The sequence below is a fragment of the Arachis hypogaea genome, chromosome 3 (assembly GCF_003086295.3).
Source record: "Arachis hypogaea cultivar Tifrunner chromosome 3, arahy.Tifrunner.gnm2.J5K5, whole genome shotgun sequence".
In the NCBI taxonomy this organism is placed as follows: domain Eukaryota; kingdom Viridiplantae; phylum Streptophyta; class Magnoliopsida; order Fabales; family Fabaceae; genus Arachis; species Arachis hypogaea.
The window spans coordinates 81,146,742-81,166,408 of NC_092038.1; positions in this window are offsets into that span (position 1 = coordinate 81,146,742).

Genomic DNA, 19,667 nt, shown 5'->3' on the forward strand with positions numbered 1-19,667 from the left:
TTTGTAGGATTTAGTTGGCCTCATGTCTTCCCGAAATAACGTTGTAGAGATGCCTTCCCAGGTTCCTGCGGGTATGGCCGATTGGGGTGGACTCCATGGTTCTCCTGTGTGTCTCGCTGGCTGATTCTGAGTTTTGTGCTCAGCTTAGGCAGTTTCATAGTGTCTGTAGCAATTCTGGTGATAAGAAGAACTATGAACTTGTCCCTCCTTCTTCTGACGAGAGAGTCTGTTTTTCAACTCGGGTTGTTGATGGTCGCCCTTTCTTTTATGTTTATGACTTTTTCTTTGGTCCACTAGGTATTACCCTTCCTTTTACGCAATTTGAAACCGACCTGTTATGGTCTTGTAATATTGCCCCCTCTCAACTTCACCCTAATTCCTGGGGTTTTATAAAGATTTTTCAATTGTTGTGCAATGGTTTAGGTATCCCTGCTTCCCAATCTTTCTTTTTCTATTTGTTTGTCTTGACTAAGCCCGGAGTGGTAAAAAAGAAGGCAGCTTGGGTCTCTTTTCGCTCTACCCAAGGAAAGAAGGTCTTTTCCATGTTTGACGAGTCTTTTCGTGATTTTAAAACTACTTTTTCAAGGTCTGAGCTGTTGAAGGAGTTCGGCCCTTTTTTCTGGACGAAAATGATGAGCCTGGCTTTCCCCTGGAATGGCAAAAACATGTGAGGGTCTCTAGGTATTCTTGGGACATGTTGGATGAGGTTGAGCGGGCCTTTGTGACTGTTTTGGAAGAGCGCTGGGGTCAGCCTCCCCATCTTGATACAAAGAAATTTCTAACCAATCCTTCTCTTCTTCAAACTGAACTGGGTATCTTGTATTTTCCTTGCTATCCGTTTATGTTTACTTGTAGCTGTATTTCCGACTTGTTCGATTTGTAGCTTGACTTCTATTTTATTTGCAGAGGCAATGAAGAATAATGAATCCATAAAAGCTTTTAAGAGGGCGCAGAAGGCGACTGCTGCCAGGAATATTGCCGCCAAGGCGGCTGGGGAGGGGTCCTCCCAAGTGCGCGAGAAGCCGTCAGTGCCGAGTTCTCCCTTAGTGAAGAAAGCGATTCCGACACCTCAGGTCCGCTTGGTGGATCCTCATCCTGCTTCTGCCGTTCCATCTACTGCCCCTCCAAATAAGAAACAAAAGACGGTTGAGCCCTTCGACCTTAATGCCCCTGACTTCAATGCCATCGAGTTCATAGATCAACAAATTGAGCCCTATGGCACCCTTTCGATGGACGATGTGTCCATCCTCCGTCATTTGGAATTTATGACCCGGAATCACGTGCAGATGGCGTTTATGGCGGCCGCTATACACCGGACTGCTCAAAGTCTCCCTCTTCATGCCACCAAGGCATTTATGGAGGAGGCAAAGCAAGAGTTTGACCGGATGAAGGGGATGAAGGAGGAGCTTGAATTAAAGGTGACCAAGTTAGAGAAGGATCTAGAGAACGAGAGGGCGAGTTCCCTTTCATTGGCGGCTTCTTTGAGGTTGGCCAAGGACACAGCTCTGATGCATAAAGATAGTTATGTTACAACTTATCGGGAGGTGATGCGTCTGAGGGGGGAGTTGGACAGTGCTCGGGAGGATTATTCTGAGCTCCAAGGTCATCTTGTCGGCAGTGTGACTGCTGCTTACGAGAACTTGAAGGAGCAAGTTCGTGTCATTGCTCCCGAGGCCGATCTTACCCTTTTCAGTTTAGACAATGTTGTCAGAGATGGCAAGATTGTCCCTGATGACAAGGGTGATGATGATGCTGATCCTCCTCCTGTGTCCTCTGCCAAAGTGTCAACTACCTCTGCTCCTCCGGTTGCACCTGATTCATATTGCCAAGTTCTGAATCGGGAGGATGGAACTATAGATGCCGTGCCTACTCAGACTCATCCTCCTTCTCCCTGTCCTGATACTGCCAAGGATGTTCCTGATGCTTGCTGATCTTTTTCTGGATTCTTATGTTAGTTGGCCCGGCTTGTGGGCTCTTAAAACTTTTTATTTATTTTCTGACGTTTTCTGGTTGTTTTGTCTGGCAACCTTATTTTAAAAAACAAAAGTAGCTCGTTATCCTTTTTTGATGGCCTCCGAGGCTTTAAAACTTTGTAGATCATATCAAGGTTTTTGATATTTTCTTCTGTTTTCTGAGAATGTTGGACCTTGCAGTTTGACCTTTTTGGATTGCCTCGTGCTTATCGTTTGTAGCTTGGATCCTCTGTAATTGTGTGGATCTGACTTGTTTTATCGTTTTTGTAAGTATTTTTGGTGTTTCTCCAATTGATTTCTTTGCGTTGATTCCCTTTATTTCTGTAATCCTCTTTTCTGGACATTCGTCAGGTCTCTTTCAAGGATTACTTTTGTTCGTAGGAGTCCGACTTTGTTTAGGTTGGTCTCTTTTATAATCCTCTTTCTTGGATCTTTATCAGATCTCTTTCAGGGGTTACTTGTATAACTTTTCAGTAGCAGGAGTCCGACTTCGTTATGTCGGTCTCCTTTAAGTTATAGTGTAATCCTCTTTCTTGGATCTTTATTTGATATCTTTCAGGGATTACTTGTATAACTTTTCAGTGGTAGGAGTCCGACTTCGTTATGTCGGTCTCCTTTAAGTTATTGCGTAATCCTCTTTCTTGGATCTTTATCAGATCTCTTTCAGGGATTACTTGTATAACTTTTCAGTGGTAGGAGTCCGACTTTGTTATGTCGGTCTCCTTTAAGTTATTTTTCGTAGTCCTCTTTCTTGGATCTTTTGTCAGTTCTCTTTCAGGGACTACTTTGATAACTTTTTATTTTGGGCAGACTTTATTATGTCGGGCCCCTCTAAGTTAAAGTAATCCTCTTTAATAGGGTTGGCCAGACCTCTTTCCAAGGTTTACTTATAACTTGGGTTGACTTGGTCCGACTTTCGCACGTCGGCTAGTCTTTAAGTTATTATTTTAGCTATCCGTAAGACCTCATCAGGTTCTTTTTTTGGATTGCTTTCGATAACTTCTTACATTATTCTGTGTTCATCTTTGCCTATTTGTAGAAAAATGGTTGGTATCTTTAGATCGTCCTTTGGGTGAATCGCGTTTTCACCTTTATCAGACGATTATCTTTATCTTGGTCGGGCAGTGAATTTGTTTTTCACTTTCTGCCGACCTGTTGCTTTATAATCGGACGATGAATACTTCAGATTAATGCGTCTTGGACTCTTGTAGAATATCTAAAATATATTTTATTTAAAGGAAAATGCGAATACATACATGTGGGATTTTTCAGGTCTAGGTCTCGACCTGGTGCCTCATTAAAAAACCTTTTTCAGGAAAAAGAGTACATCCATTTAGTGAGACCTTTTACCTTTTCTAACTGTAGTACCTTCGCAGGTTGTAGGCGTGCCATGATCGGGGAAGCTCTCGTCCATCAAGCTCGGACAGTCTGTAGTAGCCCTTCCCAAGTACTTCTATGACTCGATAGGGTCCTTTCCAGTTCGCTGCCAGCTTTCTTTCTCCGGGTCGAGTTGTTCCAATGTCATTTCGGATAAGGATGAGATCATTCTCTGCGAAACTTCTCGGCACTACCTTTTGATTAGATCTGGAAGTCATTCATCGCTTTAGAGCTTCTTCCCTGATCTGAGTTCTTTCTTGGATTTCGGGTAACAAGTCGAGCTCTTCTCTCTGAAGTTGGGAGTTTGCTTGTTCATTGTAGTGGACTACTCGGGAAGATCCTTCTTCGATTTCTATTGGAATCATTGCCTCCGCTCTTTATGCTAGTCGGATTGGTGATTCGTTTGTAGTAGAATGGGGGGTTGTTCGATATGCCCATAGGACTTGTGGAAGTTCCTCGGCCCAGGCTCCCTTTGCTTCTTGTAGCCTCCGCTTTAGACCGGCCAGTATGACTTTGTTGGCTGCTTCGGCTTGTCCATTGGCTTGGGGATGTTCGACGGAGGTGAACTGGTGTTTTATGTTCAGGTCGGCCACCAGTTTTCTAAAGCCTGCATCTGTAAATTGGGTACCGTTGTCCGTGGTGATGGAGTATGGTATTCCAAACCTCGTAATAATGTTCCTATATAGGAATTTTTGACTTCTTTGAGTGGTAGCATTGGCTAGGGGTTCTGCCTCGATCTATTTTGTGAAATAGTCTACTACTATAAGGAATTTTACTTGTCCTGATCCCTGTGGGAAGGGTCCGAGAAGGTCGAGTCCCCATTTCGCAAATGACCAGGGTGAGGTCACGCTGATGAGCTTTTCTGGTGGGGCAATGTGAAAGTTGGCATGCTTCTGGCATGGTGGGCATGTCCTCACAAATTTTGTAGCCTCTTTCTGTAGAGTTGGCCAATAGAATCCCGCCCGGAGTATCTTTTTAGTGAGAGCTTGCGCTCCGAGATGATTACCACAAATGCCGCTATGTACTTCCTCCAAGACTTCCTTTGTGTTAGAAGTTGGTACGCATTTTAGTAAAGGTGTTGATATCCCTCTTTTGTATAGTGTGTTGTTTATGATAGTGTAGTACTGTGCTTCCCTTTTCAGCCTCTTTGCCTCCTTTTCATCTGTAGGGAGTGCTTCTGTTTTGAGGTAATTTATTATGGGGGTCATCTATCCTTGATCCCGACCTATTATGGCTAGGACTTTTTCTTCTTTCGCTATTGACGGGTTCTGTAGTATCTCCTGGATGAGGCTTCTGTTGTTGCCCCCTGGTTTGGTGCTGGCTAATTTTGAAAGGGCGTCAGCTCGGGCATTTTGCTCATGAGGTATGTGGTAAATTCTATATTCCCCGAGTTGTCCGAGCTGTTCTTTGGTTTTATCCAAATATTTTTTCATGGTCGGATCTTTGGCTTAGTAGCTTCCTATTATTTGTGAGGTTATGACTTGTGAGTCACTGTAGATGTTGAGTTTTCGAGCTCCAACCTCCCTAGCCAGCTTCAAACCAGCTAATAGTGCTTCGTATTCTGCCTGGTTGTTTGAGGCCGGGAATCCAAATTTAAGGGAGAGCTTAAGTTGAGTTCCTTGGTTGCTTTCGATTATCACACCCGCACCGCTTCCTGTTTTATTCGAGGATCCGTCTATGTATATGTTCCACTCTATGGGGATTTCCGAGGTGTCTGTGAATTCTGCGATGAAGTCGGCCAGGTGTTGTAATTTGATGGCTGTCCGTGCCTCGTATTGGAGGTCGAACTCAGACAACTCGATTGCCCATTGTAGGATTCTTCCTGCTAGATCTATTTTCTGCAATATTCCTTTTATGGGTTGGTTGGTCCGAACTTTAATGGTATGCGCTTGGAAATATGGGCGAAGCCGCCGTGATGTGAGGATTAGAGCGTAGGCAAACTTTTTTATTTTCTGGTAGTTTAGCTCAGATCCCTGTAGCGCTTTGCTAATGAAGTAGACGGGTTTTTGCCCATGTTCGTCTTCTCTGACTAGTGCTGAGGTTATTGCTCGGCTCTCTACTACGAGATATAATATGAACGGTTCTCCTTCTCGTGGCCGAGATAGGATAGGTGGCCGTCCTAAGAACTCTTTGAAGTCTCAGAAGGCTTGCTCACATTCCGTCGTCCATTCGAACTGTTTTCCCTTTCTTAAAGTAGCATAGAAGGGAAGAGATCTTATCGCGGCTCCTACTAAGAATCGGGATAGAGCGGCCAGCCTTCCGTTGAGTTGTTGTACTTCTTTGACACAAGTTGGGCTCTTCATGTTGAGTATGGCTTGACACTTGTCTGGATTTACTTCAATCCCCCTTTGTGTGAGCATGAAGCCCAAGAATTTGCCTACTTCTACTGCGAAGGTGCATTTTGCGGGATTGAGCCGCATGTCATGTTTCCTAATAGTGTAAAACACTTGAGCCAAGTCGGATAATAATGTATCTTCGCTTTGTGTCTTTATCAACATGTCTACATAAACTTCCATGGTTTTCCCGATGTGATCTGAGAAAACTTTATTCATTAGCCTTTGATAAGTAGCTCCTGCGTTCTTGAGATCGAAAGGCATCACGATGTAATAGTAGTTTGCTTTCGACAGTAGGAACGAGGTCTTTTCTTGATCTGGCGGATACATGGGGATTTGGTTGTACCCTGAATATGCGTCCATGAATGAGCGATATTTATATCCTGATGAAGCATCTACTAGAGTGTCAATGCTTGGGAGTGGGTAAGGGTCTTTTGGGCAGGCTTTGTTGAGGTCGGTGTAGTCGGTGCACATTCGCCACTTCCCATTTGACTTTTTCACCAAGACGACGTTTGCTAGCCATAGTGGGTATTTGACTTCCCTTATGAACCCGGCCTTTAGTAGCGCCTGTACTTGTTCTTCTACAGCTTGAGCTCGTTCTGGTCTGAGTTTTCTTCGTCTTTGTTGTACCGGCGGGGATCCCAGGTAGACTGCCAATTTTTGGCTCATTAGTTTGGGATCAATGCCTGGCATGTCGGCAGCTTTCCATGCAAAGAGATCAACATTATCTCGTAGGAACCGTATTAGTGATTCCTTTGTGTTTCCTTTTAGGATCGTGCCAATATTAGTTGTTTTATCCGAAGTGTCTCCGATCTGGACTCTTTCTACTTCTCCTTCGGGTCGTGGTCGGAATTCTTCTCGCCTCTGAACTCCACCGAGCTCGATTGTGTGGAACTCTCCTCCTTCACCTCGGAGGTTTAGGCTTTCGTTATAACAGCGACGTGCCATCTTTTGATCTACCTTTATTGTAGCTACCCCTTCCGCAGTTGGGAATTTCATACATAGATGTGGAGTTGAAACTATTGCGCCGAGTTGACTTAACGTTGTCCGACCTATTAAGGCATTGTAGGCTGAGCTTACGTTGACCACGATGTAGTCTATCTTGAGTGTTCTGGATTGGTTCCCTTTTTCGAAGGTTGTATGCAGCGATACGTATCCCAGCGGTTGAACTGGGGCATCTCCTAGTCCGAACAGACTGTTCGGGTACGCTCTTAGCTCTTTTTCTTCTAGACCGAGTTTGTCGAAGGCAGTTTTGAATAAGATGTTGGCAGAGCTTCCCTGGTCAATTAGTGTACGATGAAGATTGGCGTTTGCCAGTATGATCGTAATGACCATGGGGTCGTCATGTTCCGAGATGATTCCGGATGCGTCTTCCTTGGTAAACGTGATTGCTGGGATGTCTGGGGCTTCCTTTTTTCCTTCGACGTGGTACACCTCTTTGAGGTGTCGCTTGCGAGATGATTTGGAGATTCCTCCTCCAGCAAATCCGCCGTGTATTACGTGAACGTGTCTTTCCGGTGTGTGGGGTGATCGTTCAGATCGTCCAACGTCCTCATCCCTTCTTCTTTTCCTTGGTTCGTCATCCTGATTAGCCAAAAACCGATCTAGTTTTCCTTCTCTTACTAGTTTTTCTATGACGTTTTTCAAGTCGAAGCATTCATTTGTGGAATGCCCTCGAAGCCGGTGATATTCACAGTATTCATTCCGATTTCCTCCTCCTCTTTTGCCTTTAAGTGGCCGAGCTGGAGGGATTTTCTCTCTATGGCAGACTTCTTTGTAAACATCTACCAAGGATACCCTAAGAGGAGTATAGTTATGATATTTTTTGATTTTCTCTCTGGGGCGATCCTCCTTTTTCTTGGATTCTTTATCTCGGTAGGCAGAACCAAACCTTGAGGCTTCGCTAAGTCGAGAATTTTTCTCCATGTTGATGTATTTCTGTGCCCGTTCTTGTACTTCATCTAAGGATGTCGGGTATCTCTTTGATATAGATTGCTAAATAGTCCTTCTCGTAGGCCATTTATGAGGCCCATAATGGCAGCTTCTGTTGGAAGACTTTGTATGTCCATGCATGTTTTGTTGAATCTTTCCATGTAGTTGCGAAGGCTCTCCCGATCTCCTTGCTTGATCCCTAGTAGGCTAGGTGCGTGTTTGGCTTTGTCCTTTTGTATGGAGAATCGGGCCAGGAACTTCTTGGCCAGGTCATCGAAACTCGAGATGGATTTTGGAGGTAGGTTGTCGAACCATTTAATGGCTGTCTTGGTGAGAGTTGTTGGAAAGGCTTTGCAGCGAACTGCATCTGAGGCATCAGTGAGGTACATTCTACTTCTGAAGTTGTTGAGATGATGGTTGGGGTCCGATGTGCCGTCATATAGAGTCATATCTGGAAGCTTGAAATCTTTTGGAATTTTGGTCTTCATGATTTCTCTGGTAAATGGATCTTGATCTTTCTGAGAGCTATCCTCTGTGGATGGTCGAGTAGCTTTAGTTTTAAGATCAGCTTCGAGTTTTGTAAGCTTATCTTCTAATTCTCGGCGCCGCCTTATCTTCTGGCGTAGATCTTTTTCTTTTTCACGTCGATGTTGGGCTTCTTTCTCAAGCTGCTCCAATCGATTTTGAAGTGCTTCCATTACTTCTGGATTTGATGAATTTTTATCTCCGTTGGTTTCTGGAGTTTCTTTGAGTATTGTGTCCGCGTTTTTATGCGGCGTTCTGTCTTCCAAACCTGAATCGTGGTCGTTGTCATGGTCATCCGCCATGTTAATGGGGTGACTTCCAGGTTCCCCGGCAACGGCGCCAATGTTCCGAGGGTTACCTGAAATTGTAGGTCGATCTCGGATGAGATCTTCTTTGTTGGTCAGAGCCGACGTGTCCGGCAGGTGTACAGCGGCCGGAGCTGGTGTGTCAGACTTGTTGGACTTGGTGGTGGTGCTGATCTTTCGTCCCCAGAGGGTGGGGCGTACCTGCAAGGGACTCCGATGCTTAAGTTAGCAAGGGTAATAAGCAGGTATTGAGTAGAATCAGAGTATGAGTTATACCTGGGTGCTCCAGTGTATTTATAATAGTGAGAAGTGACCTTTCTAGATAAGATAAGTTAGTTATCTTATCTTATCTTATCTTTGGGTGAGGTCAGCTTCTCTTCAATGGAACCACCTTTATCTCTGTAGGCTGGGATTGCCTCTGGATTTGGGTCGTGTCCCTGTATTTGGGCCCTTTATTGGGCTTTCCTATCGACTTGGCCGAGCTCTTTGAGAAGAGGTCGGGTTGTCCTGACCTGAAGAGGTCGGTCGCTTTGTCTTGTAGAACATCCCGGGTCGGACAGCTCGACCCAGGGTATGAACAGGAGCCATGATCTTAGTGAGTATGTTTTTGTGATCACGGATAAACACGCCAAACTTAGAGGTTTGCTTGTCCTCAAGCAAAAGAAAAGAAAGGAGAGGGATAGAAGGAGAGCTAATGTCGAATGGTGGATGAGAGGAGGGAGGACGAATGTGGATTTAAAAGGGAGGGGGTGGGTTTCGAAAAAAATTTTAAAAAGATAAAGTATGATAAGAAAGAGATATAATTTAAAAATAAAAAGTTGTGAATGATATTTGAAAAAGATAAATCTGAATTTTTATTTTGAAAATGATTTTAAAAGATAATTGAGTGTTGAAAAATTTTGAGAAAAGAGTTGGATTGGATTGGAAAAATTTGTGTTTATGAACTAAGATACATTTGATATTTTTGAAAAAGGGATTTTAGAAATTAGGATTAAAATTTTTGGAATTTAAGGATGAGAATTTGTAACATGTTTATGTAAGAAATCGTGAATTGGAACATAAAAATTAAAAAAAAATTGAAGAAAAAACGACTTTACCTCCTCCCCACCATCCTGGCGTTAAACGCCCAAACGCTGCATGTTTTGGGCGTTTAACGCCCATGTGCAGCTTCTCCTGGGCGTTCAACGCCCAGCTGTTGCTTCTTTCTGGCGTTGAACGCCAAGAAGTCCTTTGTCACTGGGCATTTTTCTGAACGCCCAGGACGCTGTAAATCTGGCGTTGAACGCCCAGAAGGTGCTTCTTTCTGGCATTCAACGCCCAGAAGATGCTCCTTCTGGAGTTTAACGCCCAGATGGCTATCCTTACTAGAGTTGAACGCCCAGTAGGTGCTTCTTTTGGGCGTTCAACGCCCAAAACAGCTTTTACTGGCTTTTTCGCACTAGTGAGCTTCTTTTTTTGCTATTTTATCCAATGAATCCTTCTGTAACTCTGTGAACTTAAGCAGATGCTATTTTACCTTGAAGATACTTGACATATACCTGTAAAAATCAATTAATTAACAAATAAGCTTTATAAATGGCTGGGTTGCCTCCCAGCAAGCGCTTCTTTATTGTCTTTAGTTGGACTATTACTGAGCTTTATTAAGTCTTAGTTTTGAGCATTCTTGCTCAAAATTGCTGTCAAGATAATGTTTGACTCTTTGTCCTTTAACAATAAACTTTTTGTTAGAATCATTATCCTAGAGCTCTGCGTATCCATATGGTGACACACTTGTAATCACATATGGTCCTCTCCACCGGGACTTCAATTTCCCGGGGAATAATCTGAGCCTAGAATTAAATAGCAGAACTTTCTGCCCTGGCTCAAAGACTCTGGATGACAATTTCTTATCATGCCATCTTTTTGCTTTCTCTTTGTAAATTTTTGCATTCTCGAAAGCATTGAGTCTAAATTCCTCTAGCTCATTTAACTGGAGCAATCATTTTTCTCCAGCTAACTTGGCATCAAGGTTCAGGAATCTGGTTACCCAGTAGGCCTTATGTTCCAGTTCCATTGGCAAGTGACATGCCTTTCCATACACAAGCTAGTATGGAGAGGTCCCTATAGGGGTCTTGAATGCTGTTCTGTATGCCCACAGAGTATCATCCAAGCTTCTTGCCCAATCCTTTTTATGGTTAATTACAGTCCGTTCCAGGATTCTTTTAAGTTCTCTATTTGAGACTTCAGCTTGCCCATTTGTCTGTAGATGATATGGAGTGGCCACCCTGTGGCTAACTCCATAACGAACCAAAGCAGAGTAAAGTTGTTTATTGCAGAAATGAGTGCCCCCATCACTGATTAATACTCTAGGGGTACCAAATCTGCTTAAGATGTGTTTCTGGAGGAATTTTAACACTGTCTTAGTGTCATTAGTGAGTGTTGCAATAGCTTCCACCCATTTGGATACATAATCCACTGCCACCAGAATATAAGTGTTTGAGTATGATGGTGGGAAAGGCCCCATGAAGTCAATACCCCATACATCAAACAACTCAATCTCCAAGATCCCTTGTTGAGGCATGGCATAACTGTGAGGCAGATTACCAGATCTTTGGCAACTATCACAATTAAGTACAAATACTCGTGAATCTTTATAGAGAGTAGGCCAGTAGAAGCCACATTGGCGGACTCTTGTGGCTGTTTGCTCACTTCCAAAATGTCCTCCATACTGTGATCCATGGCAGTGCCAGAGGATCCTCTGTGCTTCTTCTTTAGGCACACATCTACGGATTACTCCGTCTGCACATCTCTTGAAGAGATATGGTTCATCCCAAAGATAGTACTTTGCATCTGTGATCAATTTTTTTGATTGCTGCCTACTGTACTCTTTGGGTATAAATCTCACTGCCTTGTAGTTTGCAATGTCTGCAAATCGTGGCACTTCCTGGATGGCAAAGAGTTGCTCATCTGGAAAGTTTTCAGAGATCTCAGTAAGAGGGAGGGACACCCCTTCTACTGATTCTATTCGGGACAGGTGATCTACTACTTGGTTCTCTGTCCCTGTTGTGTCTCTTATTTCTATATCAAACTCTTGCAGAAGCAACACCCATCTGATGAGTCTGGGTTTTGAATCCTGCTTTGTGAGTAGATATTTAAGAGCAGCATAGTCAGTGTACACAATCACTTTTGATCCTACTAAATAGGATTTGAACTTGTCAATGGCGTAAACCACTACAAGTAATTCTTTTCCTATGGTTGTGTAGTTCTTCTGTGCATCATTTAAAACACGACTGGCATAGTAAATGACGTGCAGAAGCTTGTCATGCCTTTGTCCCAACACTGCACTAATGGGATGGTCACTGGCATCACACATCAGCTCAAAAGGTAATGTACAGTCTGGTGCAGAGATGACTGGTGCTGTGACCAGCTTAGCTTTCAGAGTCTCAAACGCCTGCAGACACTCCTTATCAAAGATGAATGGCGTGTCAACAGCTAGCAGGTTACTTAGAGGTTTGGCGATTTTTGAAAAATCCTTTATAAACCTCCTATAAAATCCTGCATGCCCTAGAAAGCTTCTGATTGCCTTAACATTGGCTGGTGGTGGTAATTTTTCAATTACTTCTACCTTAGCTTGATCAACTTCTATTCCCTTGTTCGAAATTTTGTGTCCAAGGACAATTCCTTCAGTTACCATAAAGTGACATTTCTCCTAATTTAAAACCAGGTTAGTCTCTTGGCACCTCTTTAGAACAAGTGCTAGATGGTCAAGACAGGAGCTGAATGAGTCTCCAAATACTGAAAAGTCATCCATGAAGACTTCCAGAAATTTTTCCACCATATCAAAGAAAATTGAGAGCATACACCTTTGAAAGGTTGCAGGTGCATTACATAGACCAAATGGCATCCTTCTGTATGCAAATACTCCAGTTGGACATGTGAATGCTATTTTTTCTTGATCATGAGGATCTACTGCAATTTGATTATAACCTGAATATCCATCCAGGAAGCAGTAGTATTCATGACCTGCTAGTCTTTCTAGCATCTGATCTATGAATGGTAAAGGAAAATGATCTTTTTTGGTAGCTGTATTGAGCCTTCTGTAATGAATACACATACGCCACCCTGTAACTGTTCTTGTAGGAACCAATTCATTTTTTTCATTATGGACCACTGTCATGCCACCTTTCTTAGGGACGACTTGGACAGGGCTTACCCAGGGGCTATCAGAAATAGGATAAATAATCCCAACCTCTAGTAATTTAGTGACCTCTTTCTGCACCACCTCCTTCATGGCCGGATTCAGCCGCCTTTGTGGTTGAACCACTGGCTTAGCGTCACCCTCCAATAAAATCTTGTGCATACATCTGGCTGGGCTAATGCCCTTAAGATCACTGATGGACCACCCAAGAGCTGTCTTGTGTGTCTTTAGCACTTGAATTAGTGCTTCCTCTTCCTGTGGCTCTGGTGCACGAAATTGTGATCATCAATGGCGCCATAAACATGGTACGCTCAATTGCAATCTCAACTCTTTATCACAACTTCGCACATCTAACCAGCAAGTGCACTGGGTCGTCCAAGTAATAAACCTTACACGAGTAAGGGTCGATCCCACGGAGATAGTTGGTATGAAGCAAGCTATGGTCATCTTGTAAATCTCAGTCAGGCGGATTCAAATGGTTATGGAGGATTAATGATTAAAAGATAAATAAAACATAAAATAAAGATAGAGATACTTATCTAATTAATTGGTGAGAATTTCAGATAAGCGTATGGAGATGCTTTGTCCCTTCCATCTCTCTACTTTCCTACTGTCTTCATCCAATCCTTCTTACTCCTTTCCATGGCAAGCTGTATGTTGGGCATCACCGTTGTCAATGGCTACAGTCCCGTCCTCTCAGTGAAAATGTTCAACGCGCTCTGTCACAGCACGGCTATTCATCTGTCGGTTCTCGATCATGTCGGAATAGAATCCATTGATTCTTTTGCGTCTGTCACTAACGCCCCACAATCGCGAGTTTGAAGCTCGTTACAGTCATTCAATCCCTGAATCCTACTCAGAATACCACAGACAAGGTTTAGACCTTCGGATTCTCAAGAATGGCCGCCAATGGATTCTAGCTTATACCACGAAGATTCTGATTAAGGAATCCAAGAGATATCCACTCAATCTAAGGTAGAATGGAGGTGATTGTTAGGCACACGTTCATAGGTGAGAATGATGATGAGTGTCACGGATCATCACATTCATCAAGTTGAGGAACAAGTGATATCTTAGAACAAGAATAAGCTGAATTGAATAGAAGAACAATAGTAATTGCATTAATACTCGAGGTACAGCAGAGCTCCACACCTTAATCTATGGTGTGTAGAAACTCCACCGTTGAAAATACATAAGTGATAATGGTGATCATTGGCTTCGGCCCCAGAGAGGGAACCAGAAGAACCAAGATGTAGACATGGCCGAGAGGCCACCCCCCATGATCTAAGAACCAGACATCCAAAGATGAAAATACAATAGCAAAAGGTCCTATTTATAGAGAACTAGTAGCTTAGGGCTTACAAAAATGAGTAAATGACGAAAAAATCCACTTCCGGGCCCACTTGGTGTGTGCTTAGGCTGAGCATTGAAGCTTTCATGTGTAGAGACTTTTCTTGGAGTTAAACGCCAACTTTTGTGCCAGTTTGGCATTTAACTCCCACTTCTGTGCCAGTTCCGGCGTTTAACTCCCACTTTTGTGCCAGTTCCGGCGTTTAACGCTGGGCAGTCTTGAGCTGATTTAGAACGCCAGTTTGGGCCATCAAATCTCGGGCAAAGTATGGACTATTATATATTGTTGGAAAGCCCAGGATGTCTAGTTTCCAACGCAATTAAGAGCGCGCCAATTGGGCTTCTGTAGCTCCAGAAAATTTACTTCGAGTGCAGAGAGGTCAGAATCCAACAGCATCTGTAGTCCTTTTTCAGCCTCTGAATCAGATTTTTGCTCAGGTCCCTCAATTTCAGCCAGAAAATACCTGAAATCACAGAAAAACACACAAACTCATAGTAAAGTCTAGAAAAGTGAATTTTAAATAAAAACAAATAAAAATATAATAAAAACTAACTAAAACATACTAAAAACAATGCCAAAAAGCGTATAAATTATCCGCTCATCAGGCTCTATGGTAGAGCTTATGATTACAGGAAAAGTATCACCTTCTCCCAGAAATGCATATTTCAGGGATGGTGGTAATGGTTTGAGCTCGGGTTTGGGAGGTTTCTCCTCTTCCTGAGGGATTTTCAGAGGTTCTATTATTCTCTCTGATTCCTCCAGATCAGGCAGAACATCTTTAAAGATATCCTCTAGCTCTTATTCGAGACTCTCAGCCATATTGACTTCTTTTACCAGAGAGTCAATAATATCAACGCTCATGCAGTCATTTTGGGTGTCTGGATGCTGCATGGCTTTGACAACATTTAACTTGAACTCATCCTCATTGACTCTCAGGGTTACTTCCCCTTTCTGAACATTAATAAGGGTTCGGCCAGTTGCTAGGAAAGGTCTTCCCAGAATGAGAGTTGCACTCTTATGCTCCTCCATTTCCAGCACCACAAAGTCGGTGGGAAAGGCAAATGGCCCAACCTTGACAATCATATCTTCAATCACGCCTGATGGGTATTTAATGGAGCCATCAGCAAGTTGGAGACATATCCGGGTTGGTTTAACTTCATCAGTCAACCCAAGCTTTTTGATAGTGGCTGCAGGTATTAGGTTAATACTTGCCCCAAGATCACATAGAGCTTGCTTGGTACAAGTACCTTCTAATGTGCATGGTATCATAAAGCTTCCCGGGTCTTTAAGCTTCTCAGGTAAACTTTTCAGAATGACTACACTGCATTCTTCAGTGAGGTAAACTTTTTCAGTTTCCCTCCAATCCTTCTTATAACTTAATATCTCTTTCATGAACTTAGCATAAGAGGGTATTTGCTCAAGTGCCTCTACAAACGGAATCTTTATTTCAAGAGTCCTGAGATAGTCTGCAAAGCGGGCAAATTGCTTATCCTGTTCCGCTTGGCGGAGTTTCTGAGGATAAGGTATTTTGACTTTGTATTCCTCAACCTTAGTTGCTGCAGGTTTATTGCCTACAGATGTGGGTTGGGAAGCCTTTTTAGAAGGGTTATTATCAGCACTAGTATGTTTCTGATCCCCCACTGGCATTTGAATGCCAGGGGTGGAAGCTGGAGTGGCATTAGATGCCAGCTCCTTACCTGCTTCTGGCGTCTGAACGCCAGAACTATGCTCCCTTTGGGCGTTCAACGCCAACTCCTTGCTTGTTTCTGGCGTTGAACGCCAGGACTGAGCATGGTTTGGGCGTTCAACGCCAGCTTTCCACCCATTTTCCGGCGTTTGAGCGCCAGAATTATTCCTCTCTGGGCTCTTACTGTCCACAGATGGATTTTGGGTAGTTTGCTCATTCCTTGGCTTCCTGCTACCTTGAAGTGAGGTATTTAATGTTTTTCCACTTCTTAATTGAACTGCTTGGCATTCTTCTATCATTTGTTTTGATAACTGCTGTTCTGTTTGGTTCAATTGCACTTCCATATTCATATTAGCCATTCTTGTTTCTTGTAATATCTCTTTGAATTCGGCTAACTATTTTGTTAGAAAATCCAATTGCTGATTGAATTCTGTAACTTGTTCTGCAGGACTGAGTTCAGCAGTTACTGTTTTAGCTTCTTCTTTCTTGGAAGATTCACTGCTTAGGTATAGGTGCTGATTCCTGGCAACAGTGTCAATGAGCTCTTGAGCTTCTTCAATTGTCTTTCTCATGTGGATAGATCCACCAGCTGAGTGGTCTAGAGAAATCTGAGCTTTCTCTGTAAGACCATATTAGAAGATGTCTATTTGCACCCATTCTGAAAACATTTCAGTGGGGCATTTTTTTAGCATCTCTCTGTATCTCTCCCAAGCATCATAAAGGGATTCATTATCTCCTTGTTTGAAGCCTTAGATGCTTAGCCTTAGCTGTGTCATCCGTTTTGGAGGAAAATAGTGATTCAGGAATTTTTCTGACAGCTGTTTCCATGTCTTTATGCTGTCTTTAGGTTGGTTATTTAACCACCTCTTAGCTTGGTCTTTTACAGCAAATGGAAACAATAATAATCTGTAGACATCCTGATCTACTTCATTATCATGTACTGTGTCAGTAATTTGTAAAAATTGTGCCAGAAACTCTGTAGGTTCTTCCTGTGGAAGACCGGAATACTGGCAACTTTGCTGCACCATGATAATGAGCTGAGGATTCAACTCAAAACTACTCACTCCAATGGAGGGTATACAGATACTACTCCCATATGAAGCAGTAGTGGGGTTAGCATATGACCTCAGAGTCCTTCTGGACTGTTCATTTCTACTTAGGTCCATGTTGGAGTAAAGGAGGTAATGTGGATTTAAATTATTTATTTATTATATATAAAAATTTATTTTCGAAATAATAAAATAAAATAAAATAAGATAAAATAAAAATGAAATAGAAAATAAAAATAAAAAAATAAAAATTTGAAAATGTTTTGTGAAGATTTTTAAAAAATTGAGTAGAGAGAAAGTGGTTAGGATATTTTTGAAAAAGATATTTTTTATTATTTTTTTATTTATTTATTTTTTTTAAAAGGATAAGATTTGAAAAATTTTGAAATTGAAATCTGAATTTTTTAAAAAAAAATCGAAAATATAGTTTAAAAATAGGTAGAAAAGATATTTTTTTTGAATTTTAAATTTTATGATAAAAGAGAAAAACACACAAAAGACACAAGACTTAAAAATTTTTTAGATCTAATACTCCTTGTTTTCAAAAATTTTGGCGGGAAAACACTAAGGAACACCAAACTTAAAAATTTTAAGATCAAAACACAAGAAAGACTCAAGAACAACTTGAAGATTCACAAGAACAATAAGAACAAAAGAAAGAACACCAAACATAAAATTTTTAGAAAACTTCAATAAAATTTTCGAAAATTATAAAAAGATTAACAATAAAACACCAAACTTAAAGTTTGGCACAAGATTCAATCAAAGAAAAACTATTTTTGAAAAAGATTTTAAAAAGAAGATACCCAATTACCAAGAACATAGACCAACGCTCTAGCCAAATGGGCAGTAAAGGTAACACTTGTTTTGAAGAGGTATTTTTACTAACTAAAAATAAATTCCTTTTTGAAGACTAATGCTTTGGAAAAGCACAAGAAAAACAAGAAAAGACACAAAACAAGAAAAACTAAAAATCAAACAAGAAAAATAAACAAGAACAACTTAAAGATCAAAGAACACAAATTCGAAAATTTAAAAGGAAAATATAAAATATGCAATTGACACCAAACTTAGAACAAGACACTAACTCATGAAAAATTAAAAATTAATAAGGACAAGTAATATTTTTGAAAATTTTTTGAAGAGAAATTAAAGGACTCAAATTTAATGACTCTATAGCATCAATACTATATTCCTAATCTAAGCAACAAAATAAACCTTTAGATGTTCAAACTCAAACAATCCCGGGCAACGGCGCCAAAAACTTGGTGCAGGAAATTGCAATCACACTTTTGCAATCCACACAACTAACCAGTAAGTGCACTGGGTCGTCCAAGTAATACCGTACGTGAGTAAGGGTCGATCCCACAGAGTGTGAAATAATTACTTGTTATGCAATAATGGAGAATATGTTGGAGTTTTGGAGATGCTTTGTCTTCTGAATTCCTGTAACATAATATTCCTTTCATGAAAAAGTGCAAAGTTCCTTCCATGGCAAGCTCTATGTAGGGTGTCACCGTTGTCAATGGCTACTTCCCATCCTCTCAGTGAAAATGGTCCAAATACTCTGTCACAGCACGACTAATTAGCTGTTGGTTCTCGATCATGTCGGAATAAAATCCATCATTGATTCTTTTGCGTTTGCCATCACGCCCAACACTCGCGAGTTTGAAGCTCGTCACAGTCATCCAATCCTAGAATCCTACTCGGAATACCACAGACAAGGTTTAGACTTTCCGGATTCTCATGAATGCCGCCATCAATTCTAGCTTATACCACGAAGATTCTGATTAAGGAATCTAAGAGATACTCATTCAATCTGATGTAGAACAGAGGTGGTTGTCAGACACACGTTCATGGATTGAGGAAGGTGATGAGTGTCACGGATCACCACCTTCTCCATAGTTAAACGCGAATGAAAATCTTAGATAGGAACACGCATGTTTGAATGGAAAAATAGAAATACTTGCATTAATTCATCGAGACGCTGCAGAGCTCTTCACCCCTAACAATGGAGTTTAGAGACTCATGCTGCCAAAAGGTACAAATTTCAGATCTAAAAATTTCATGAGATACAAAATAAGTCTCTAAAAGTTGTTTAAATACTAAACTAGTAACCTAAGTTTACAGAAAATGAGTAAACTCAGATAATTGGTGCAGAAATCCACTTCTGGGCCTACCTGGTGTGTGCTGGGGGCTGAGACTTAAGCTTCTCACGTGCTTGGGCTGTTTCTGGAGTTGAACGCCAGGTTGTAACGTGTTTTTGGCGTTGAACTCCAACTTGTAACCTGTTTCTGGCGCTGGACGCCAGACTGCAACATGGAACTGGCGTTGAATGCTGGTTTACGTCATCTATCTTTGTGCAAAGTATGGACTATTATATATTGCTAGAAAGCCCTGGATGTCTACTTTCCAACCCAATTGAGAGCGCGCCAATTGGACTCAAGTAGCTCCAAAAAATTCATTCCGAGTGCAGGGAGGTCAGAATCCAACACCATCAGCAGTCCTTTTTCAGCCTGAATCAGATTTTTGCTCAGCTCCCTCAATTTCAGCCAGAAAATACCTGAAACCATAGAAAAACACACAAACTCATAGTAAAGTCCAGAAATATGAATTTTGCCTAAAAACTAATAAAAATATACTAAAAACTAACTAAAACATACTAAAAACTACATGAAATTATCCCCAAAAAGCGTATAAAATATTCGCTCATCACCTAGTCCCTCTAAACTACTAAAGCGAGGGAAAGTACATTCTAAGTCTTCAAAACTCAAGTCAAGTGGAACATCATCAAAAGGTGGAACATAATCTGCTACTCCTCTACACAATCAGACATTGCCATAGAACGTCTCTCTGGTACCTCATCAAGTAGCCACACAGCAGGAGTCTTGTACACAGGATTTAGGTTAAAGATCTTGTACAAACGAGGTGTAGACATTGGCTGGTCTCACAGTATAT